We start from the raw sequence: 23,937 nt of genomic DNA, 5'->3' as shown, positions 1-23,937 counted from the left end.
TATATGGTCTGGAAGAGAGCTGTGCTGTGAATCTGAACACAGTAGAATGTGCATGGCATAAACAATGCAGGACATCTTTATAATGTGATTTCATTGAATGAGTTTAGGAAATCTGTGACTTCACTCACAAAATCACTCCAAAGGATTGCACACTTCTTGAATTGCCTCTACCTTGTCCCCATCTGTAAAATGGAGCTACTAATGCCAGTTTCAGGGTTGTTGAAGAATTAAATAAGGTAATGTGTGGGTAGCACCCACTTCAATGCCTGGCAGATACTAAGTATCCAATAAATGTTGCCATTATTATTATTTTCAGGAATCTCCAACAAATACCAGTATTAACTAGATACCACAAACACTACTTTGAAGCATTGATATGAATCAGTTAAAACAAGAATCACCATTTATATACAGAACATTAATACCTGGATTTTATGGATCTCAGGAATTTTATATGCCTTACTGTATTGTAGCAGATAGCACAGGCTTTAGTGAAGAATTCTCTCACCATTACTGTAATCTGATTCATACCAGATGTTGAGGAGTCAAGAAGTAGGTGCATATAACATGCAATGCTTGTATGAAAATGTGTTAGAAAGTTAGGAAGCATTCAGAGATGAACTCCAGTAAATACAAAAATGCATTTCAGGAACCTAGTAGAAGCTGTTGGGCAGATTGACTGAAAGAGAGGGCAACAGCAATGGAGAGTAGATAGACCAGCAACGGGATACATCTTCTTGTGCACAATGTTATTTTGTTTGTTTGTTTGTTTGTTTTGTGGGGGAGGTGATGGGTGATAACAGCAGTCCATTCAAAAGAGCATGTACATAATAGTAGGGGACTTTAACACGCCACTTTCACCAATGGACAGATCATCCAAAATGAAAATAAATAAGGAAACGCTAGCTTTAGCAGACACATTAGACCAGATAGACTTAATTCATATTTATAAGACATTGAATCTAAAAACAACAGAATACATTTTTTTCTCACGTGCCCATGGAATATTCCCCAGGATAGATCATATCTTGGGTCATAAATCAAGCCTTGGTAAATTTAAGAAAATTGAAATCATATCAAGTATCTTTCCTGACCACAATGCTATGAGAGTAGATTTCAATTACAGGAAAAAAAAACAGTAAAAAATACAAACACATAGAGGCTAAACAATACACTACTGAATAACCAAGAGATCACTGAAGAAATCAAAGAGGAAATCAAGAAATACCTAGAAACAAATGACAATAAAAACACGACAACCCAAAACCTATGGGATGCAGCAAAAGCAGTTCTAAGAGGGAAGTTTATAGCAATACAATCCTACTTCAAGAAACAAGAAAAATCTCAGATAAACAACCTAACCTGACACCTACAACAATTAGAGAAAGAAAAACAAAAAAAACCCAAAGTTAGCAGGAGGAGAGAAACCATAAATATCAGATCAGAAATAAATGAAAAAGAAATGAAGGAAACAGTAGCAAAGATCAATAAAACTAAAAGCTAGTTCTTTGAGAAGATAAACAAAATTGATAAAGCATTAGCCAGACTCATCAAGAAAAAAGAGGAGTGGACTCAAATCAACAGAATTAGAAATGGAAAAGGAGAAGTAACAATTGACACTACAGAAATACAAAGAGAGACTATTACAAGCAACTATATGCCAGTAAAATGGACAACCTGGAAGAAATAGACAAATTCTTAGAAATGCACAAACTTCCAAGACTGATCCAGGAAGAAATAGAAAATATGAACAGACCAATCACGAGCACTGAAGTTGAAACTGTGATTAAAAATCTTCCAACAGACAAAAGCCCAGGACCAGATGGCTTCACAGGTGAATTCTATCAAACATTTAGAGAAGAGCTAACACCTATTCTTCTCAAACCTTTCCAAAATATAGCAGAGGGATGAATACTCTCAAACGCATTCTATGAGGCCACCATCACCCTGATAACAAAATCAGACAAAGGTGCCACAAAAAAATAAAGCTACAGACCAATATCTCTGATGAAAATAGATGCAAAAATCCTCAACAAAATATTAGTAAACAGAATCCAACAGCACATTAAAAGGATCATACACCATGATCAAGTGGGGTTTATCCCAGGAATGCAAGGATTCTTCAATATACGAAAATCAATCAATGTGATAACTCCATCTTAACAAACTGAAGGATAAAAACCATATGATAATCTCAAGAGATGCAGAAAAAGCTTTTGACAATATTCAACACCCGTTTATGATAAAAACTCTCCAGAAAGTGGGCATAGAGGAAACCTACCTCAACATAATAAAGGCCATATATGACAAACCCACAGCCAACATCATTCTCAGTGGTGAAAACCTGAAACCATTTCCTCTAAGAGCAGGGACAAGACAAGGTTGTCCACTCTCACCACTATTATTCAAAATAGTTTTGGAAGTTTTAGCCACAGAAGTCAGAGAAGAAAAAGAAATAAAAGGAATCCAAATCAGAAAAGAAGAAGTAAAACTGTCACTGTTTGCAGATGACTTGATACTATACATAGAGAATCCTGAAGATGCTACCAGAAAACTACTAGAGCTAATCAATGAATTTGATGAAGTTGTAGGATACAAAATTAATGCACAGAAATCTCTTGCATTCCTATACTCTTAACAACGAAAAATCTGAAAGAGAAATTAAGGAAACAATCCCATTTACCATTGCAACAAAAAGAATAAAATACCTAGGAATAAACTTTCCTAAGGAGACAAAAGGCCTGTATGCAGAAAAGTATAAGACACTGATGTAGGTAATTAAAGATGATACAAACAGATGGAGAGATATACCATGTTCTTGGATTGGAAGAATCAACATTGTGAAAATGACTATATTGCCCAAAGCAATCTACAGATTCAATGCAATCCCATCAAACTACCAATGCATTTTTCACAGAACTAGAACATAAAATTTCACAATTTTTATGGAAACACAAAAGACCCTGAATAGCCAATGCAATCTTGAGAAAGAAAAACGGAGCTGGAGGAATCAGGCTCCTGGACTTCAGGCAATACTATGAAGCTCCAGTAATCAAGACAGTATGGTACTGGCACGAAAACAGAAATATAGATCAAGCAGAAATATAGATCTATGGAACAGGATAGAAAGCCCAAAGATAAACCCATGCACATATGTCCACCTTATCTTTGACAAAGGAGGCAAGAATGTACAATGGAGAAAAGACAGCGTCTACAATAAGTGGTGCTGGGAAAACTGGCAGCTACATGTAGAAGAATGAAATTAGGACACTTCCTAACACCATTCACAAAAATAAACTCAAAATGGATTAAAGACCTAAATGTAAAGCCAGATACTATAAAACTCTTAGAGGAAAACAGGCAAAACACTCCATGACATAAATCACAGCAAGATCCTTTTTGACCCACCTCCTAGAGAAAAGGAAATAAAAACAAAAATAAACAAACGGGACCTCGTGAAACTTAAAAGCTTTTACACAGCGAAGGAAACCATAAACAAGGTGAAAAGACAACCCTAAAAATGGGAGAAAATATTTGCAAATGAAACAACTGAGAAAGGGTTAATCTCCAAAATATACAAGCAGCTCATGCAGCTCAATATCAAAAAAACCCCCAGCCCAATCCAAAATTGGGCAGAAGACCTAAATAGACATTTCTCCAAAGAAGATATACAGATTGCTAACAAACACACGAAAGGATGCTCAACATCACTAATCATTAGAGAAATGCAAATGAAAACCACAATGAGGTATCACCTCACACCGATCAGAATGGCCATCATCAAAAAATCTACATACAATAAATGGTGGAGAGTGTGTGGAGAAAAGGGCACCCTCTTGCACTGTTGGTGGGAATGTAAATTGATAACAGGCGCTATGGAGAACAATATGGAGGTTCCTTAAAAAACTAAAATAGAACTAGTGTATGACTCTGCAATCCCACCACTGGGCATATACCCTGAGAAAACCATAATTGAAAAAGAGACATGTAGTACAATGTTCACGGCAGCACTATTTATAATAGCCAGGATATGGAAGCAACCTATGTGTCCATCAATAGATGAATAGATAAAGAAGATGTGGTACATATATATAATGGAATATTACTCAGCCATAAAAAGAAACGAAATCGAGTTATTTGTAGTGAGGTGGATGGACCTAGAGTCTGTCATAGAGAGTGAAGTAAGTCAGAAAGAGAAAAAGAAATACTGTAGGCTAACACATATATATGAAATCTAAAAAAGATAAAAATGGTTCCAGTGAACCTAGGGGCAGGACAGGAATAAAGACAAAAAGGTAGAGGTTGGACTTGAGGACACGGGGAGGGGGAAGGGTAAGCTGGGTCGAAGTGAAAGAGTAACATTGACATATATACACTACCAAATGTAAAATAGATAGCTAGTGGGAAGCAACCGCAATGCACAGGGAGATCAGCTCGGTGCTTTGTGTCCACCTAGAGGGGTGGGATTGGGAGGGTGGGAGGGAGGTTCAAGAGGGAGGGGATATGGGGATATATGTATACATATAGCTGATTCATTTTGTTATACAGCACAAACTAACACAACATTGTAAAGCAATTATACTCCAATAAAGATGTTAAAAAAAAAAAAAAAGAAAGAAAAAGCATGTGTTTAGAAGTTCTAAGCCCGAGCTCTGTTTCTGCTATAAAGTCTTTGTATTTTCCTTGGGAAAGTGACTTGATTTCCCAGGCATGATCATCCTCCTTCATACAAGGAAGAAATTAAGCTTGATTTCTAAGTTTTCTTTCTGTTCTCACATTCTGTGGAGTCTATGGATCTGAGAGAGGCAGGCAATAAAGCAGGCAATTTGCTGTGTCCAAATCAGCAACCTTCATGAGACCCCACCCTAAGTAAACCTAAGTCATTGACGCACTGGTGATCACAATGATAAACATTTGTGTTTTCAAATTGCAAAACCAGGGGTGAGGAAGTAGCTGCTTGACACTGCTGAGAACATCTGAAGCTTTGGGGTTGAATAGGATTTAGTATTTATTTGGTTCACTAAGGGGAAAAAAAAAAGGTAGCTTTGTTGATTTGCTGGAAAGAACTGAGAATGACAGAAACCAAGGAAGATGGAGGAAGAGGGGGAAGAAGGAAATCAGTAGATAGTGGCCCCAAAGGAGGAATAAAGGTAGGGAGCAGAAGTGTGGGAAGGAAGCAGAGCTGGTCAGGAAAGGGTAGAATTGGGTACTCTTTCCTTCCTGCTTCCTCTCCCAATAGCAGATTTAATACCACTTATAGTATTGTTTCCCACTGAGTCCACATTTGGCTTCAGAATCCTTCTGAACACAGAATTCCACAAAGTTACTATCAACAGGATGAGCACATTAAAAAGAAATTGCATTTTGGGATTAGGGAATGAGTGCAAGTTTGTAAGTTGTAAGTGTTTCAGGCCTTAGTCCCAATTTTTCTATGGAATTCACTTCAGTTTCATCAACTCACTATTATTTTTCTGCCCTCTCAAATCCTATAGCATTTCCTGTCTGTCAGTTATTTGGCACTTCCCCCCTTCTGTAGTCTGTAGATTATTTGTGGTCTGAGTCTTGTCCTTCCAACTGGATATAAACTCTTTAAGCCTGAGATCATGTCTTCCATGTCTTTGCTCTCCTCACAGTATATACTTGACACTTTAAAGTTCATGGTTTATTTGTGAGTGTATCTTCGCTGAAGAAAATGATGTAACCAATTTTAGTAAAGTTTTTATAAACAGTTGAAGTAAAAGTTTTAGCACCAAACTGAAATGATCTAGAATGTGTATTTCATTAACTATTCTGAACAATGGGCATGACATTACAAAATGCTGAGAACAGACTAACCAACAGAGACACATGCTCATTTGTTGAATGTTAAGACATCTGCAGGTTTCCGGAAGAGGCACATTTGAGTGCTGGCTATGATTCCAGTTAGTGACAGAGAAGACTTGATCTCAGCTTGCTGGAATCCCAGTAAAGGTGTACTCTGATTTCCTTCTGTGCTGCTGGAATTTTCCAGTTGCTGAATTTGATGGAGAAAACTATCCCCACAATATTATGGCATGAGCTTTTTTTTTAAATGTTGAGGCTTCTTTTTAAATTTATTTATTTATTTATTTTTTGGCTGTGTTGGGTCTTCGTTTCTATGCGAGGGCTTTCTTTAGTTGTGGCAAGCGGGGGCCACTCTTCATCGCGGTGCGCGGGCCTCTCACTGTCGTGGCCTCTCGTTGCGGAGCACAGGCTCCAGATGCGCAGGCTCAGTAGTTGTGGCTCACGGGCTTAGTTGCTCCGCGGCATGTGGGATCCTCCCAGACCAGGGCTTGAACCCGTGTCCCCTGCATTGGCAGGCAGATTCTCAACCACTGCGCCACCAGGGAAGCCCCTGGCATGAGCTTTTTAAATGACAGAGGGTCTTCTTCCTCATTAGTGCAGATGAGACACTAATAACTGATATATTGAACTCTTAATATTTGCCAGGCGTTGTTTAAAACACTTTCCATGTAAACTGCATATTCGATCTTTGCCACGTCTCAGTGAAGTATCAATAAATACTCATTATTGCTTCTTCAACCTGAAGTGCAGAGTGGTTATGTAGCTTGCCGAAGGTCACATAGTAACCTTGTAAGTAGGAAAGCCTGGATTAGAGGCAGCCTGGCCCCAGAGTCCAAGCTCTTCAGTCATACGCTCTGTCTCTTCAGGTGAGTTCAAGCCCCAGAGGACTTGTCTTTGATTGACTTCATTAGCTAATCGACATTAGCTAATATTCTCTGCTCCTCTCAATGTGGTGAAGAGAAGGCAACAGTGAATAAGCAAGTTACTTTCTGTAAGGTGAGCATCCGTATAAAGACTGCTTCATCTTTTAATTTGGGGCAATAGAGTCACGTGGTTAAAACAGTGTCCTGAAATTAGACTGTATGAGTTTTTAGTGAGTTCTGCAGGTTTCCAGTCGGTGACTTGGGAAGAGTTATTTATCCTCTTGACCTTAGTGTCTTCATCCATAACATGGAAAAAGAGAAACAGTTCTTACCTGACAGAATTACTGAATGAGTAGATGCAAGAACCTATATAAATTACTTGATACTGTTCCTGACATGTAGCAAGCGCCCAATAAATGCCGCCATCATCATCATCATTGTCATCTCATTGCCATCATCACTGATTTGGCAGAAGGGTAGCTGTGCTACAATGTCTGGCAGCCAGCCACATTCTTTGTTTGCCCTTTTGTGAAAGGGACAAGTCTGTCATAGAGTCACCTGATTGAGTGGCCTTTTTCTAGACCCGATTGTCTTCATAGGACAACCAACTGCATGTATATCTATATCTACAAGTACATATTGCATAGAGTGAATTATTAATGACCCAGTGATGATCCTGAGTAGTGAAGAAGGTATTACCTAATGTTCACTCTGTGTCTTATATGTAAGAAGCACAATTCATGGTATATTTTAGAAGTATTTCTATTAAAATTATATTTAAGGTATGAAAGCTTAGACTTACCTATTTAGAAATCTTTTTTTTAACCTAGAATGGTTCATTCTCAAAGAATTCCAAGTAACACCCATTTTACTTTCCATCTTAATGTACTACCATTTTACATTCAAATCTAGTATAGATTATCAGTTAGATCACAAAAAATACTCAGGAAGGCAGGGAGGCGTGATTTAATCCCACAGCTACTTGTGACTGAGTAAGAAGTACTGTGACAATCCTTTGGTAGGGGTGGGGCGGCGGAGGATGGGTTGGGGGGTGGGATGGAGCTGTCAGCCCCAGATGCGCCCTGCTGGGGAGGGAGATTCAGTTTCCCTGAGTGCCTGTCTTCGTGCTTATCACCTGTGTAACCTTAGGGAGGTGACTTAACCTTTCTCAGCCTGTTTTGTCTCGTATAAAATGGGGACTGTAAATTCCACCTTGTACGATTAAAATGAGAATTATGTTGTGTGCAAAACACCTGATACATGAGAGGTTGCATACTCAACAAATATTTCCAGAGCACCAGCTCTATAGCATGTGCTGCCATTCAAAAACGGGGCTATTCCTATGATTTAGAGTGAACGTGCTGTGCACCATGTTGTTAAAACACAACCCTCCCATTGCCAAGAAAGGAAATTTAAAAGACTGTCCATATTTTGGAGCCTGTGCAGTGGAAGAGAGGTGTGTCTCCTTAAAATGCCTATACTCGTATGTATCTAAGTTTTGGTAAATAGGTATAGAAATAGCCAAAATTACTGAGATGCATGGACTTTAAAGCCTCAGCTTTGAAAAACTGTTAGTATGGAGGGAGAAGTTTCAGGACTGGTGATACAAATCACCCTGACATGAAGGAACCAATATGAACACAGGACTTGTTCCAATATGGGGATTCAGAAGAGCACCAGCAGGTAATAACTGACCAAATGTCAATAGGTGAATAGGGATCAGAGCAGATTCCGGGCTCAAGTGTTTTCCCTGCACTTGTCCTCCTTAATGAAGTAAGGCTGTCATTCCACAATGAACTCTGGTAGTTTCTCTGGGAGGCCTTCCCTGGCCTTCCTATCTAAAATTTCACCTCCCACTCGTGTTCACTTCCTGTCTCCTGCTCAACTTCATTTTTCTCGTTAGCATTTAACACTGTCTAATATACTGTATACCTTGTTTATTTATTTATTTATTTATTTATTTGCGGTACGCGGGCCTCTCACTGTTGTGGCCTCTCCCGTTGCGGAGCACAGGCTCCGGACGCACAGGCTCAGTGGCCATGGCTCACGGGCCCAGCCGCTCCGCGGCATGTGGGATCTTCCCGGACCGGGGCACGAACCCGCGTGCCCTGCATCAGCAGGCCGACTCTCAACCACTGCGCCACCAGGGAAGCCCCCTGTACCTTGTTTATTGACCGTTTAACCCACCAGATGGAAACTTCTTTAAGGATAGAATTTTTGTCTGTTTTGTTCACTGTTCACACCCTAGTGCCTAGAATACTACCTTGCACCTAGGAAGCACTCAGTGAATGTTTGTTGATTGAGCCTTATGGTTTATATTTGAATAATTTTTAATGACTGTGGGTGTATGTTCCACTTAAGTAGTGTTGATTGTCCATCACCTAGTATTGATTTGGTTATTTTCAGTCAGTCTGTTCTTACAAAGCTCTTTTGGGAATTACTAAGGAGAAATATGTTCACTGATGGATCAAAACCTGATAGTCATAGTTAAGGGCCCTGAGTCCAGAGTAGGCAGAACAGACAAAGGCCCCTCCCATGGAATGGCATCTAAAGAAAGCAGCACTATCTACATACCTTGATGACATATACACAGTAACAAATCATATACATTTCAGAGGGTGAAGAAGTATGAAAAGCAACTTGTAAGGTCATAGGATATCCCCAAATAGGTAAGAGAATGATCATTAGATATAAAGTTTGTCATCGAGTATTTTAAGGCTGGTGACATTCTGTTTATGCCACTAAATCCTTAGGACTCACAATACCCATGACGACAGAAGAATGTGAAGCAGACAGTGCTGTGGGACTGATGTAGGCCAAACTGATGACCATGAACAGTTTCTCTCTGTCACTTTCTTATATGACATTAAATTATTTTCAGTTGTGCTGAAAGTACTTTAAATAACATTGCCAACATTTCCCAGAAAAGATACTTCTTTCTTTCCTAGTATGTGGTTAAGAGCAAAAAGGTAAATATTTTTATATCAAGGGACATATGCCTTTGATTTTGAGAATTTTTTTAATGTAAAAATTCAGTAAACAGCCACTGTGGTAGGCAGAGTAATGGCTCCCCCAAAATGATTACTTCCTAATCTCTAGAACCTGTGAATATGTTACCTTAAGTGGTAAAGGGGACTGTGCATATGTAATTATGGTTAAGGACTTTGAGATGGGGAGATTATCCTGGACTATCTAGGTGGGTGTGATCTAATCACAAGAATCTTTACAAGTGGAGAACTTTTCCCAGCTGTGGTCAGAGGGAACAATATGAAGCCGCTGTGCTGCTGGCTTTGAAAATGGAGGGAAGGGGCCACAAGCCAAGGAATCCAGGTGGTCTCTAGAAGCTGGAGAAAACAAAGGAACAAATTTTCCTCTAGAGCCCCCAGAAGGAGCCCCACCCTGCGGACAACATCACTCTAGCCCAGTGAGACCCATGTAGGATTTCTGACCTACAGATCTATAAGATCATAAATTTGAACTGTTTTAAGCCACTGTTTGTGGTGATTTATTATAGCAGCAATAGCAAATTAATGCATTCACTGATTGTTGAATAAACCATACTTATAACAAGGTTGTAGTCATATTTATTTGTCTCTATTTTTATTTTAAAACTTTTAGTCATAGAAATAAAGCAACTGTTGTTGCACTTGTGCAAGTAAACATATTACTTAGTACAGAAAAATTTCACTTCCTCGCTAATAATACTAATAATTAGTATGTCAAATACTAATTAAAAGGATTATATTAAAGTACTTTTGGGGTACTCTTGTACCATCACAATTTAAAAATCAGATGGTTTTGAAATACTTGAACTGTGACAGATTATTTTAAAGTCACTTAGAACATATTTCTTTTGAATTGTTAGTTCAGATGATGTGAGAGCACTTTGATATTGTTTTAGTATGTACATTTCAGTGTTTGACAAGATGACTTTTTTGCATTGTGAACTATGTCCTGTTTACATATTCTGGAGTTAATTTTTCATGAGTGGTAAATGGTCAGATAACATGAGATTTTGCAAGTGAAATCTGAAACTACATCTACAGATTGAACATAATGTGTATTAGATCAAATGGCTCGACACAAGTAAGCAATGCATTAGCACCAATTCGGTATCCTCACGATCCAACTGCATTCCTTTGCGTGGGTAGTATTTATAGTAGTTTAATTCATAGTATTCTTTAGCTCTGAGTTTTGTTTAATCTAAGAAGGCTAGTGAAGTTAATTATGTTGTCTAGAACTGGGAAAAGAAACCCACCAACAACCACTAAGATTGCTGCTAATGTTGATATGATTGAATTCATAGTAGAGGCAGCTGGATTTAATTATCAGCTTGCAGTGTTGTGGTTTTGGCAGCAATTGCTGAGGAACGGATAATGCAAGTAGCCTTCAAAGCCACTCACATTAGAGATAAAAACCTTGTCATTCAGGCAGACAGCTGACTGAACAAGTATTAAAATGAACAAAGATTTCCCAAGGGAGGTTGCAGACTAAGGTTTGGTTTTGTCTCCTTGGCTTCAATTCAAATATGTCAGAGACACAGGATCTTATTCTTTCTAACTTAATAAAACGTTAGCCATTCTTAACATGAGGGGTGAGTTGGGGGAGAGTTTGAGGGTAGAGGCATTGTGACAATTACAGAAATCCTTAGTTAGCTAATAACTCCATGAGCCTTATTCGGCTCATGTATGGGAGAAATGTAGAAAAGAATCCTTAGGTTCTAATTATCTTAGTAGCAATGTCTAAGTCCCAACTTAAATTCTGTCACAGCTATGACAGAGCTGGCTAAGAGCAACAGTGGCTACTGGCAGCAGAAATCCAATATTTTCCCTCTAAATCAGGGTTTCTCAAGAGAAGCACTATTGACATTTTGGGGCCAGATGATTTTTTGTTGTGGGGGACTGTCCTGCTCTCCTGTGTCTTGTAGGATGTTTAGCAACATTCCTGGTTCCTATGCACCGAATGCCAGTAGCACCCTCCCCTGGCTGTGAAGACCAAAAATGTCTCCAAATATTGCCAAAAGTGCCCTGGAGAGCAAAATCGTCCCCTGTTAAGAACCACTGCCATACATCTATGAGAGGAATATAGGTCAGTTACTTTTGGAAGGTATTACAGGTTTTACACACACACACACACACACACACACACACACACACACACACACACACACACACACACACACACACACACCAGACCGCTATATATTAGCTCTGTTTGCTTTTATAAGTAATATCCTTATGATACTCTAGACAGAGCTTTCAGAAGCATAACGTCTCTCAACATAAATTCTATATGGTGCTGCTTCTCCACACAGCAGTACTTCATACTCTAGGAAGCAGCCCTTTAGCTACATAAGATATGAAACAGCGGGAGGCAATAAGGAACGAATGAATCTTTAATGAATAGTTTTTAATAGAAGTCGCATTGTTTTAATAATAGGGAAGATAACATGTTATTAGTCCTGGCAATTAATTAAGGAATCCTTGCCAAGATAATTGATAATCATTTTCTTAATTTCTTTGTGTGATTCAATAAATACATTTTGCTTTTTTTTTTTCAGTGTGATAACATTAGCTGACTGAATCACAGCTCCCTTTGCGTGTAGCTTAGTTACTAGATTGAGGTTCAAAAATGTTGAGGTAATTTGTCCTGCACTGTGTTGATGAATAAATCAAAAGAATAATTAAAATAAAAGGATTGCTCGTTTTTTAAAAGCATGATTCAAAAGAAAGGCCCTCTTAAACCCTATGTGGATGATTTTACTTGTTTTTGGTTATATTTGTAATCCCGGTTCATCTCAAAGCCCATACCTAAAGAACATAGAACTCAGATCTGGGATAGTTTACATGCAGGAGAGAGAACCCAGAAATCTGAGTTCTGTCCTTGGCTTTCTTACCTGTCTGACCTTGAGCAGCCTGGAATTTATTCTTCCTGTTTTCTTAGGTCTAAAGGAAGATAACCCCTCTCTCCCCAACCAACCATCCATAAAGTGTTCTAGGGATTAATTAGAGAAGTCATTTGAAGTGTTTTGCAAGCCTAGAAGAAAAGCACTCTCTGTAACAGCAGATATTACTCAGGGTTTCTCTTTCTCTTCCTCTCTGCCAGGCAGCTCTGCTTCCCCTGTCTACTCTCAGCTATACATTTAGCAGTTGGGGGTTGATGAAACTGTTACTCACACTCTCTTTCCCAGCTTGCATCAAAGGAACAGTATTAGATTTCATTTTGCTGAGAGATTTAAACCCTACCTTGTCTGACAGACTTTCAATTCACCTCTTAAATGCATTCCAAAGGCCCCAGTCACAGTATCAACAAAGTTGAAAACAGCAACTTTATTTCTTAGTCACCTCGAATAAAAATGATGCCATTTATTTTTAGCAAGTTTGGAATATTCTGATACAAACACTATCAGTTCTGATGTACTTCAGTAATGGGAATAGTATCTGTGCTATTTTTTGTGTGTGGAAAACTTATTTCTAACAGTTTCCTTTTTTTGGTAAATCTAATTGCTTTTGGTTCACCAGGAATTCATGGGCAATTGCTTTTCTCACTATTACAAATCTATTGCAAGTGGAGCTTTTATATTCAGGGTTGCTGACCTGAATCTGTTTCCTTCACAGTAATCTTGTGCTATTTCCAAGTTTAGGAAAACTGACGGAGTTTGAAGAGACAATATTCATCCATCAGACTGTGGGTGCTACTTTTGCATCCTTTACACATAATTGTCAAAAAATCCTATTAATACCCAACCACAGGCCAATGCATGAAAATATAATCGGAATGTTGCAGAGATGATTCAGAGTCAAACAGGAACCCTCATTTTCGACCCCAATTTACTGCTATCCCACACAAATTAAGTATTCTCAATTTCTGAAGAAATTATCTATATCAGACATGTAGACTCATGATCCAGAGGTTATAGGAAATGTCACTTTATATTAAAAAGGGGCCTACCTCATACCTGGCTTTGTGCTTTACTCCTTGCATTAATAATGTTGTCTTTTCAGCCTTTAATTCTGCTTTTCAATCCTGGGGGACACGTATTTTAATTTTTTATTGGTTGTGGTACAGTTTCAGCAGATTCATAGGAAGGCCTTCCCATATGCTTACTGATCCATTCAACCTGCAGCAAGATGTAAATGCTTCCGTGTGTGTGTGTGTGTGTGTGTGTGTGTTTGATGAGAAAGAAGGAAGTGGTAACAGTTGATTTCAACTGAAGGAGTACATTTGTGTCCTTATTTAAAGTGGATATAAATCAGAATATTTTTATACACTTAGCCATATTTTTTCCTCTTATTAGGCCTTGGCCTTTGAAATTTGATGGCAAAATGGATTAGGCAGTTGAAAATAATAAAGGAGAAGTCAGTCTATCCATGAATTAATCTATATGATAAAATCCACTAAAACTCAAAACTTTATAAGGTAAAGCTTTAATAAAAAATAATGGTTCCCTATATAGTCAACTGGTTTCCACCATTTAGATGACTGCCTGGACTGACAGCATTTAGTAGATAGGGCACTGTGCATGCATAGGCATGTGGTCTTAATTTTTACTCCCTAAAATCTTTATGTGTAACTATTTTTATTTTTTTTATGCACACTTAGGTTTTTTCTATATTTTAGTTATTGTAAATAATGCTGCAATGAACATGAGGCTGCTTATATCTTTTTGAATGTTTTTGTTTTCTTTGATTAAGTGCCCAGAAATGGAATAGGTGTATCATACAATAGTTCTATTTTTAATCTTTTTTTGGAACCTCTATACTGTTTTCCATAGTGGCTGCACCAATTTACATTTCCACCAACAGTGCACAAAGATTCCCTTTTCTCCACATCCTTGTCAACACTTGTTATTTCTTATCTTTTTGACAACAGCCATCCTAACAGGTGTGAGTTGATATCTCATTGTGGTTTTTATTTGCATTTCCCTGTTGATTAATGGTGTTGAGCTCTTTTATGTTCCTGCTGGCCATATTTATGTTTTCTTTAGAAAAATGTCTATTCAGATCTTCTACCCATTTTTTAATTGGGTTGTTTGATGTTGAATTGCATGAGTTCTTTGTTTATTTTATGTGTAACTTTTTAAATTTAAATGTTTAAGAATAAAATATACCTAGAGTTTTGAAAAAACCTCTAAAAGCTTAGAAGTTTGAGAAAAGCAGAAAATATATGTATGACAGCTTGCCCTTTGAGAAATGACCGTGGGCCTTTCAAATAAGTATTTGTAAGGCCTGGCTCTTTAGGTGAGGACTGCTTTGTTGATCAACAGCCCAGTAGACTGAGCTTGTCCAAGGAGTTCCATCTTGAATCCAGGTATAAATCACCTGGTGGGGCAGTAAACAAGCATAGATACTGTGGTACAAGTATTTATATCTGAATTCTAGCATTTATTCCTCACCTAGGCTACAGTGTATTCTGGCAAAAGGTGTCTCTGCTCCCTTTGTTGCCCCAGGGCATCACACTACTCGATGATAATTATGTTAGAATTGTCCAAAAAGGTTTTTTTGAGCAGATTTGAATCACATTTTCTATTGGAATCTTAATGATTTTTTAAAAATCTGAAATGTTACTTTTCATGTCTATAAGTGGAGGAACTAACTAAAAAGGTTTGTGTCATTAAATAAAAGTTAGTGGTATTTTCCCTTCCCAGACATCCCTAAAACTTATTTGTGCAATATGTTTTGATATCCAACGTAGTGCTTTATTTATTGAGCACTAGCTCTTAATTTATTCTTACATCATTTTAACTAAAGTTTGTTGCCTCTTAGTAGTGTGGGAATGATGGTACACCCGTAATAAGTTCTTTGAAGATAGGGAATGTATGGTATTCAGAATTTTCTTAGGCGCCAAAATTTTACAAACTGAAACAATCTTTAAGGCCCATTTCCCCTACGCCTGGTTTTTTAAAGAGGACTGGACATGACCCAAACTCAGCTCCCTATCTGCCTCCTGAACTTACTACTCCCAGGGGGCTTCCCCTTCTCCTTGATGGTGACAACTTTCAGTTGCTCAGGCCGAACATCTGGATGGCAGCCTTGACTTCACTGTTTCTTTTACATCTCGTGCCCAATCTTTGAAAAATATCCTTTTGATTCTATGTTCAAATTATGTCCAGACCCATCACTCTTCTCCACCTCCACTGCTACTACCCTCATCCAAACTACCGTCATCTTTTGCTTTGATTATTGTAGTGGCCTCCTAACTGGCTCCCTGCTTCCACCTTTGCTCGCCTTTCTCTTCTTACAAAGGAGCTGGAGGGAGCCTGGTGAAAGCATAGCCAGAGCCTGCTACTCCTTTGATCAAACGCTGTAGTGGCTCCCCACTGCCCCACCGCATATGAGACTCTATGTGATCTGCCCCCACCACCCTTTTTCTCTCTCTGAACTCTCCTCTCCACTGACTTTCTTTCCTCTCCCCTTTTGGACCACACTGGCCTCATTGCTGTTCTTCACATAAGCCAGGCATGTCCCTGCCTCAGGCTGAGCAGTGGCACTTGCATCTACCTCTGTTGCTCCTATACTCTTCTCTTAGATATTCGAATGATGGGCTCCCCCATCTAATGCCTCCTTCCCATCAGGGTGCCTTGACTATCTTAAAAATCACAGCTGTTTCCCCAGCACTCTCCATCCTCCTTACTCTGCTTAATTTCTTTTTCTCTCTGGCGCTTGCCACTGACTAGCAGACTCTACAATTTACTTATTTTATATTTTCGGTTGTCACTTACCAGAATGCTGTATGAAAGCAGGGAGGATTTTTGTTGGTTTTGTTCAGTGTCATATTCCCAGTCTGAACAGTGCTTGGCACACAGCATATAATAATAATATGCATTGCATATAAAAATAATAATATAATAATATGCATAGCATATAAAAATAATAATCACTCATTTACTTACCGCTTACTGTGGATAAATTTTCACTTTCATTATTTAACTTGATTCTCTTCTGCACTGAGGACCGTTTGACGTAAGAAGAGTTCGGTCTTGACTCTGAGTGGACTTTGAACAGTTAGTGAGAAACGAGAGGCATTCAGGCAGCAGAAAGAGAGTTTGAAAGACACTGAGAAGTGAGAGAGCAGAGTGTAAAGATTTGGGGATGAAGGGCTGTAAGAATGTAGGACAGGAAATGGGAGAACAACGTTCGAAGGTTAACAGCAAACAGCTTCTCAAGGCACTTGTATATCAGGCCAAGGTGCCCGGATTTATCACGTAGGCAGCGGTGAATCATTAAAAGATTACACAGGAGTTGACTTGCTCAGATTAGCATTTTGGGAAAGAAAAATCACTGCAATGTACATGCTTTAGAAAAAGTGTGAACTCTTCAGACGTATAGATGAAAATAGAGAACAGTTTTTCTCACAACATAATTATCATGAAACAGTACCCTGGAAAGGTTTATAACTTAAATAAATTTGGATCAAAGTTACAGATACGGCTACATTTGCACATCTGAGCATGAACAAGGGCTTGTGTAACCTATGTAAAATAAATGCCTTTGGACCCTACCACAGTTTTAGGAATTTTAAGAACTGATGTGATGTTCCTGGGTTACCATCACAACAGGCTAGTTACTACTGCACTTCATTATCATTGAACGAGCTTTGATATTATTTGCAGCTAAAGGGCAAATGATAACTTTCCTTTTAATTAGCAGCATTTTCAATTACTTTTCATTCTACATTTGTAAAGAAAAACAGACTAAAAGTTTTCGGCATGAAATCCACTCGCTTTGTGAAAGCAAAGACTTTTCTTAGTGGCAGAAAAATAGCCCCTAGAGGAAGAAATTTTATTTTGGAGGAAGTGTTAGAGGATGGTATTTTAGAGATAGTATGTGGGTGGCCAGCAGGGATTGCATTTTTCCAGGTAAAGAGCTTCTAGCAGGTGGACAGTCTCTGGAAACGGCCACATGTTCAATTAAAATGTTTTAGCGAATTTAGTGAGAGTTGGGTAGTTTTGCATCTTTATCTCAACTTCCAGCACATCAAAAGAATTTAGCTTTAATTGCCTCTTATAGGAATTAATCTGTATGGAAGCCTATCTCTAAATAGCCAGAAAGGCCATGCCCAAATGTGAAGCCAATCTTCTCTCCACACTTGCAAGTGCCCCAAAGAGATTTGCTCACATGTAAACAGACCCCTATTGGGTTCCTATTAGTAGGGCTAACAGTAACTTATTTTGAGATTTTTAAAAATTCTAATAAATTTTTGTCAGTTAGGATTCTTGGTTCCAAGCAACAGAAACTGGCTGGTTGTTTTAAGCCCAGAAGGATTTCACTGGAACGCTACTGGGGGAGGAGAAGGGCACACAAATTGATGGGAGAGGTGCAGAGTCTGGGAGGGAAAATTTGCAGAAGCCATGGAGCTCTGGGGGAAGCAGGAAGTGCAGTCAATAAGTAGAAGTCTGGTCTGTGCATGATTCAAGCTGCCAGAAGCAAGTACGTGATAAGCTTCCAGGGAATGTGCAATAGAAGAGTCTGTCTTCTTTTTAGAGACAGGCCACAGTACAAAAGAGGTCCTACTGCCAAGACTATGCCAAATGGACAGTTTCCCTTAAAGAAAGACCACAATGTCCATAGGGGCTGGGGTGAGGAGGTCAGTTGCTATCAAAATGACCTGTATATGCTAGTTTGGGTTTTTTATTGTTTGTTGCTTTGCTTTTTTTTTTTTTTTTTTTTGAAGTGACTGATATGGTGAGGGGTAAGGGTTCTTCCCTTTGTAAGTTGGTTTAAAATATCCATATATCTATATCTATCCATATAGTATATAGATTTTTTTCTTGTGGAAAAGGTGTTGTGGGTTAGAATGGAAAATGAAGATTTGATACAGACCAAATTAACTGTCTGCCTAGAGTAACTCAGGATTATCTGTAGTACTAGACCCAAACTTGTTTTGAATTACTCTTGAACTGCTCTACTTTTTCTTTGCCCACTGCTCCAAATTACTAACAAAAAGGAAAGTAGGTACACAAAAAAGTCTGTTTGTTTTTCTTAGTCAAATCAGATTAGGATATTAGGGAATTATTGATTAAAATATAGGCAGATGTATGCATGTATATACACACATATGTATGTATTTATATATTTTATTTAATATCCTTAAATATTTAGATTCGGCTGCATGCCTGATGTCTTTAAACACTTCAGCGGGTATTTCTTAAGAACAAATAATTCATTTACATAACCAAGGACAATTATTAAAATCAGGAAATTAACATGGATATATTATAATCTATAGATCTCATTCATTTTTCACCAATTGGTCAGATGTCCATTATAGCAAAAGGAAATCTCTGATCCTGTGTTCTATTCTGTTGTCATGTCTCTTTTGTCTTTGTAATATGGAATACTCCTTCATTAATCTGGAAAGCGTTTCTTTGTATTGTAAGATACTGATATTTTTGAAAAATATAGGCTATTATATTGTAGAATATCCCTCATTTTGGGTTTGTCTGATAGATTTCCTTATGAATAGATTTAGGTTACTTGCTTTTGGCAGGAGGATTACTAAATGACATATTCTCAGTGCATCATCTCAGAAAGTTCATGAGGTCAGTGCCCATTCCTGGTAATGTTAACTTTGACTACTTGCTAAGGTGGTGTCTGCCAAGTTTCACCACTATAAATTTTCTCTGTTTTTCTTTTGTAATTAATAAGTATTTGGTTTGGAAGTATTTTGAGGCAATGGAAATAATCTGTTGCTTCTCAAACTTTCACCTACTGATTTTAGCTTCTATCGATAATTCTTGCCAAATACTGATTTTCCTAATTTAATTATTCCTTCTACATTTGTTGGACTTCTATTGTAAGGAGGAACTTCCTTTCTTTTTTTTTGGTTTTTTTATTTGTATAAGTAGGGTGGACTAACTGATGCTTATTTAGTGTGTTATAATCCTTTACTCTTGCTTATTTGTTTCGATGCTCGGAGTCTCCCAGTCTCCCAAATCTCTCGGATTTGCCCAATGTTAGCTCTTTTAAAATGGCTCGGTGGGTCTCTATACTTCTCTGCCTCCCTCAGGTAGGAAGACACTGTGTTTGTATTCCCCGTAGCATGACACTTTGTATAACATAGATGCTTAATAATAACTATATTAAATTTGCCAATAATTCATGCATTGTTTCCTCTAAAATTCTCAGCCTTATCATTTTGTAAAATTGCCCTCTTGTAAAATAGACTTCCTAAGAAACCAATTCAGGAAAATATACAAAACTGTGTTGTTTTTATTCTCACACTGAGAATACCATGGTTTGAATAACGTTTGTATTTTTCTACTTTTATCTACATTTTATTTGATTTTCTTATTTTTAATAATTTATTTACATATATTCTTATTTTACATAATGTAAGATAATTTGCAAAATTTAGAGTAAGTATGCAAGTGGGTCCCTTGTCTGATATAACATTCAGACAAAGCAATCTGTGTGTTACCTGTCCATTTGCCATCCTAAGAGATATTGGGAAATTTGGGGCTGAATAATGACAACAGAAATTTTCTTCCATGATTAACTTCTGTCCTGCCAGACATCCCTTTGGAAATGGTTTAAAACATAGTTCCCCCTATTCCTTCCATAGACTGATGTTTTCAAAATTAATCATCATTCACCTCTTATTTCCTTCCTTTATAAAAAATAAGAAGCCATAAAAGAGATAAAATACCAAAATTCTACTCTTTTTTTTTTTGCGGTACGCGGGCCTCTCACTGTTGTGGCCTCTCTTGTTGCGGAGCACAGGCTCCGGATGCGCAGGCTCAGCGGCCATGGCTCACGGGCCCAGCCGCTCCGCAGCATGTGGGATCTTCCCGGACCACGGTACGAACCCGTGTCCCCTGCATCTCAACCACTCTGTGGACTCTCAACCACTGTGCCACAAGGGAAGCCCTACTCTTGTCTTGATGTAATATTTTCAAGGGAGGACCTAGTGAAATCTCTTGAGAGGCCAGTGTTAACTCATCCAGCATTAATAGAGTGCTTATTATGTGGCAGGCATTGTGCCCAGACCTTAATAAGTTACTGTCCCTCTTCAAAAGGCTCATAGGATAGAGGTACATAAGAAAAATTCAAAAACGAGGAAATAAGGGCAGTGTCCAAGATGTTCTGAGATCCAGAGGAAGATGCTCACCCTGCCCAGAGGGAGCTGGTTAGAGAGATGCTTTTGAAAATAAGTGCAAATCAATGTGTCCGAGAAAGGAACGATTTTTCACTATATCTTTTAGAATGGTTGAAGTCAAATGATAATTTATCCTAAAAGAGACTATATTTATTTGAACAAAAGTTCTGACCATTTAAAATCATAACAAAGAATGTTATATAACCAATGTTATGAGTTTGTGAACTTGTTCTATTTGAAATATTTGTTCTTGTATAATGAGGTGACATAACGGTCATGTCAGTGAGCAGAAGTAGTAAATGAAATCTATCTAGAAAGTTATAAAGACTTTTGATTATTTTTTTATGTGGCATAATTGGAAGATTATGAATTCTTCATATTGAAGATTTGAAAAATACGAGCCTGGTGACTATGGCTCCCTGAGGATGGACAAGGATAAGCTTCATGAGTGTATGAAATCCTTTAAATTATAAGCCAGTTTTTTTGTGAATTTACATTTATGTATATTTTTCTCTCATAGGGTCTATAGCTTTTATCAGATTCTTAGTGGGTTCCTTGGATTCCTCTAAATTAAGAAGTATTTGTGGACTGGTATGTTGAAAGTAGCACTCGACCACAGTTATAGCCCTAGATTAGTTATACTCAATGCAGTTGTAGACCAATAATTTAACTTTTCTAATCTTCAGTTCCTTCTTTTCTAAAATAAGAGTTTTAATTAAGGTCAAGCCTCCTCAATAGATGTATCTCAATCAACCAGGGTGTCTTAAAGAATTTTGCAATCTAAGTGGACACAGGTGAGGATTTTTAGCCATTACAGTGTTGGCCCTCACGGTGCATTAAGAAATTTGAATCTTGATTTTCAGGTTCCCTTGAAAAATTCAAAGACCTGCCTGCTCTGGGCCCATGTTACAGCCCAGCAGTAGTTTGGAGAAGGTCAATGCTAACATGTCTGGACAGATGCATGTACTCCGGTCCTCTACAGTATCCTCCATGCTCTACAGTCTAACACCAGCCTGCTGCACTCAATTATATGGGTGTCCTGCCCCTGGAAGCATTTGCTATGGTGTCCTCACAATACACTCTTGAGCTGGAGAAGGAGAACAGGTCATAGAGAGGTGGCTAATGTCAGGCAGACATGTCTCAGTGTGCCTTTACTGAGAGAATTCTGAAGTCCTCTGTGTTCCAATGTGTGCCCCGTTATGGGGGAAGATTTAACACTTTTTACTGAAAAGTGTTCCCCTGCTTGGGGTAGATGCTGGAAACTGCTCACTAACTTGTATTGCTCATCTTATCTGACACTCTTAAGCATTTGCCATCCACCAATATTTTAAGATGTTATGCTAGGTCAGGCTTAATAGATCACAAATTCAAATAGAGAGAGAGGGTCTGAAAAAGTTGGACAGGGTGTGATAAAACTTTTCAGGCCCTGTTTGTTCATATATAAGATGAAACCTGAAGTAATTGTGCATTTTAAATAACTTCACTGACTACGTCAGGGGTCCACAAATATTTCCGTAAAGGGACAGAGAGTAAACATTTTTGGCTTTGTAGGCTATACAGTCTCTGTTGTAAGCACATAAGCCACCTTAGATAAGTGAATGATCATGTCTGTTTTCCAATAAAACTTTATTTACAAAAACAGGCAAATTTGGCCTAAGGGTTGTAGTTTGCCAACCCCTGGGCTAGGCGCTCATTAGAATACGGAGTATGGTCTTAAGAGGGGCTTAAAAATCTTGAAGAGTAATCACAAAGATTAAAATAGGATGCTAATCCAGGAGATATTAGAAAAGAAGACCCATAGGAAAAGCGATCTGGAATTGTTTAACTCTACCAAGAGGAGGCAGTTGGATGACATAATTTATGTTTGACATAAAAGATAATTTCCTGACAATGAGAGTGGTTACATTTTAGAATGAATTATTAAGGCAGTTTGCGGACTCTCCCTGAAAGGTTGTAAAAATAGTATAAATTTTCATCTTTCTGAGATGGCTTTCTATAGAAATATGAACAAGGATCATCTGTAGTCACTGGGAGATGAGCAGCTTGGAATGTAGAACTCTCTTTGAAAATAAAATTGGAACAGGATCGGACAGAAGAAGACCAACAATTCAGAATTCTGATCTTTATATCAGTACTTGATGCATTTGCATTCTTAGGCAAGGAGTTTAAAACAAAAAAAACCTACTGTTCCAGGCAACATTGTTGATTAACATCTAATAAAGCTATTAGTAGTGTGTTTAATGATTGTGAAATGCTACATAAGTTTTAAATATCAGATATAGTATCTATGTAACAGATTTATCCTTAAGTTCTTTTGAAATCCCTAGAGTACATTTACCTACTCTATTAAGTTACCTGTGCAGAAACTTGTGATTTTTGTGAAGGGGGAAATCAAGATTATGCACCTATATTTCATTTACTTAGTTAGTCACATTGTGTGTCACTAACTTAAGACAGTAATTGCAACAATTTTAATTGGTTTCGGGTTACTATCTCACATCAAATAGATTCATAGGAAAATATTCTGACAGTGTAGGCAGGGACTTTGAAGGATGTCTAGTTCAAACCTTTCATATTTAAAATAGAGAAACGATAAGCCTGTCTTGGGTTTCTCTGCATCTGATAAAGAACTAGAATTTCAAATATATTGCTTATTCCACAAAACTAACTTTTTCAATTTGGCATTCTTTTGGGCCAAAAAAATTTTTTTTATATCATAAGAAAATAAATTCAAGTTTCACAGATCTACTTAGCAAAAAAATTATTGTATATAACCTGTTCAAATTTAAATGCCCAGTTCTCTTCCAGGACTGTGCTATGGTCATTTGGGCAGTTGCTTTTTTATTTTCTTAATGGGTGTTTTGTATTATGAGAATCTGTGCTCTCCATCCCAATAATAGAATAAAATAAGGTATGATAGTAGAGGGTTAGATTCATTCTATCCTGTTACAGTCTTATTGGGGAGGAGTAACCCGGGGCAGATATGATCAATGTGTTATATACTGTGTTATATTAGACAGTAAATAAAATTTAATAGGGAGAGAAGACCTCTTCCCTGTTAGTAGGGATTAAATTAAGCATAATTTTTTAACAGCTTTTTTGGAGTATAATTGCTTTACAATGGTGTGTTAGTTTCTGCTGTATAACAAAGTGA

Source organism: Globicephala melas, chromosome 4 (genome assembly GCF_963455315.2).
Source record: "Globicephala melas chromosome 4, mGloMel1.2, whole genome shotgun sequence".
Classification (NCBI taxonomy): domain Eukaryota; kingdom Metazoa; phylum Chordata; class Mammalia; order Artiodactyla; family Delphinidae; genus Globicephala; species Globicephala melas.
Note: the sequence above shows the minus strand (reverse complement) of the source record.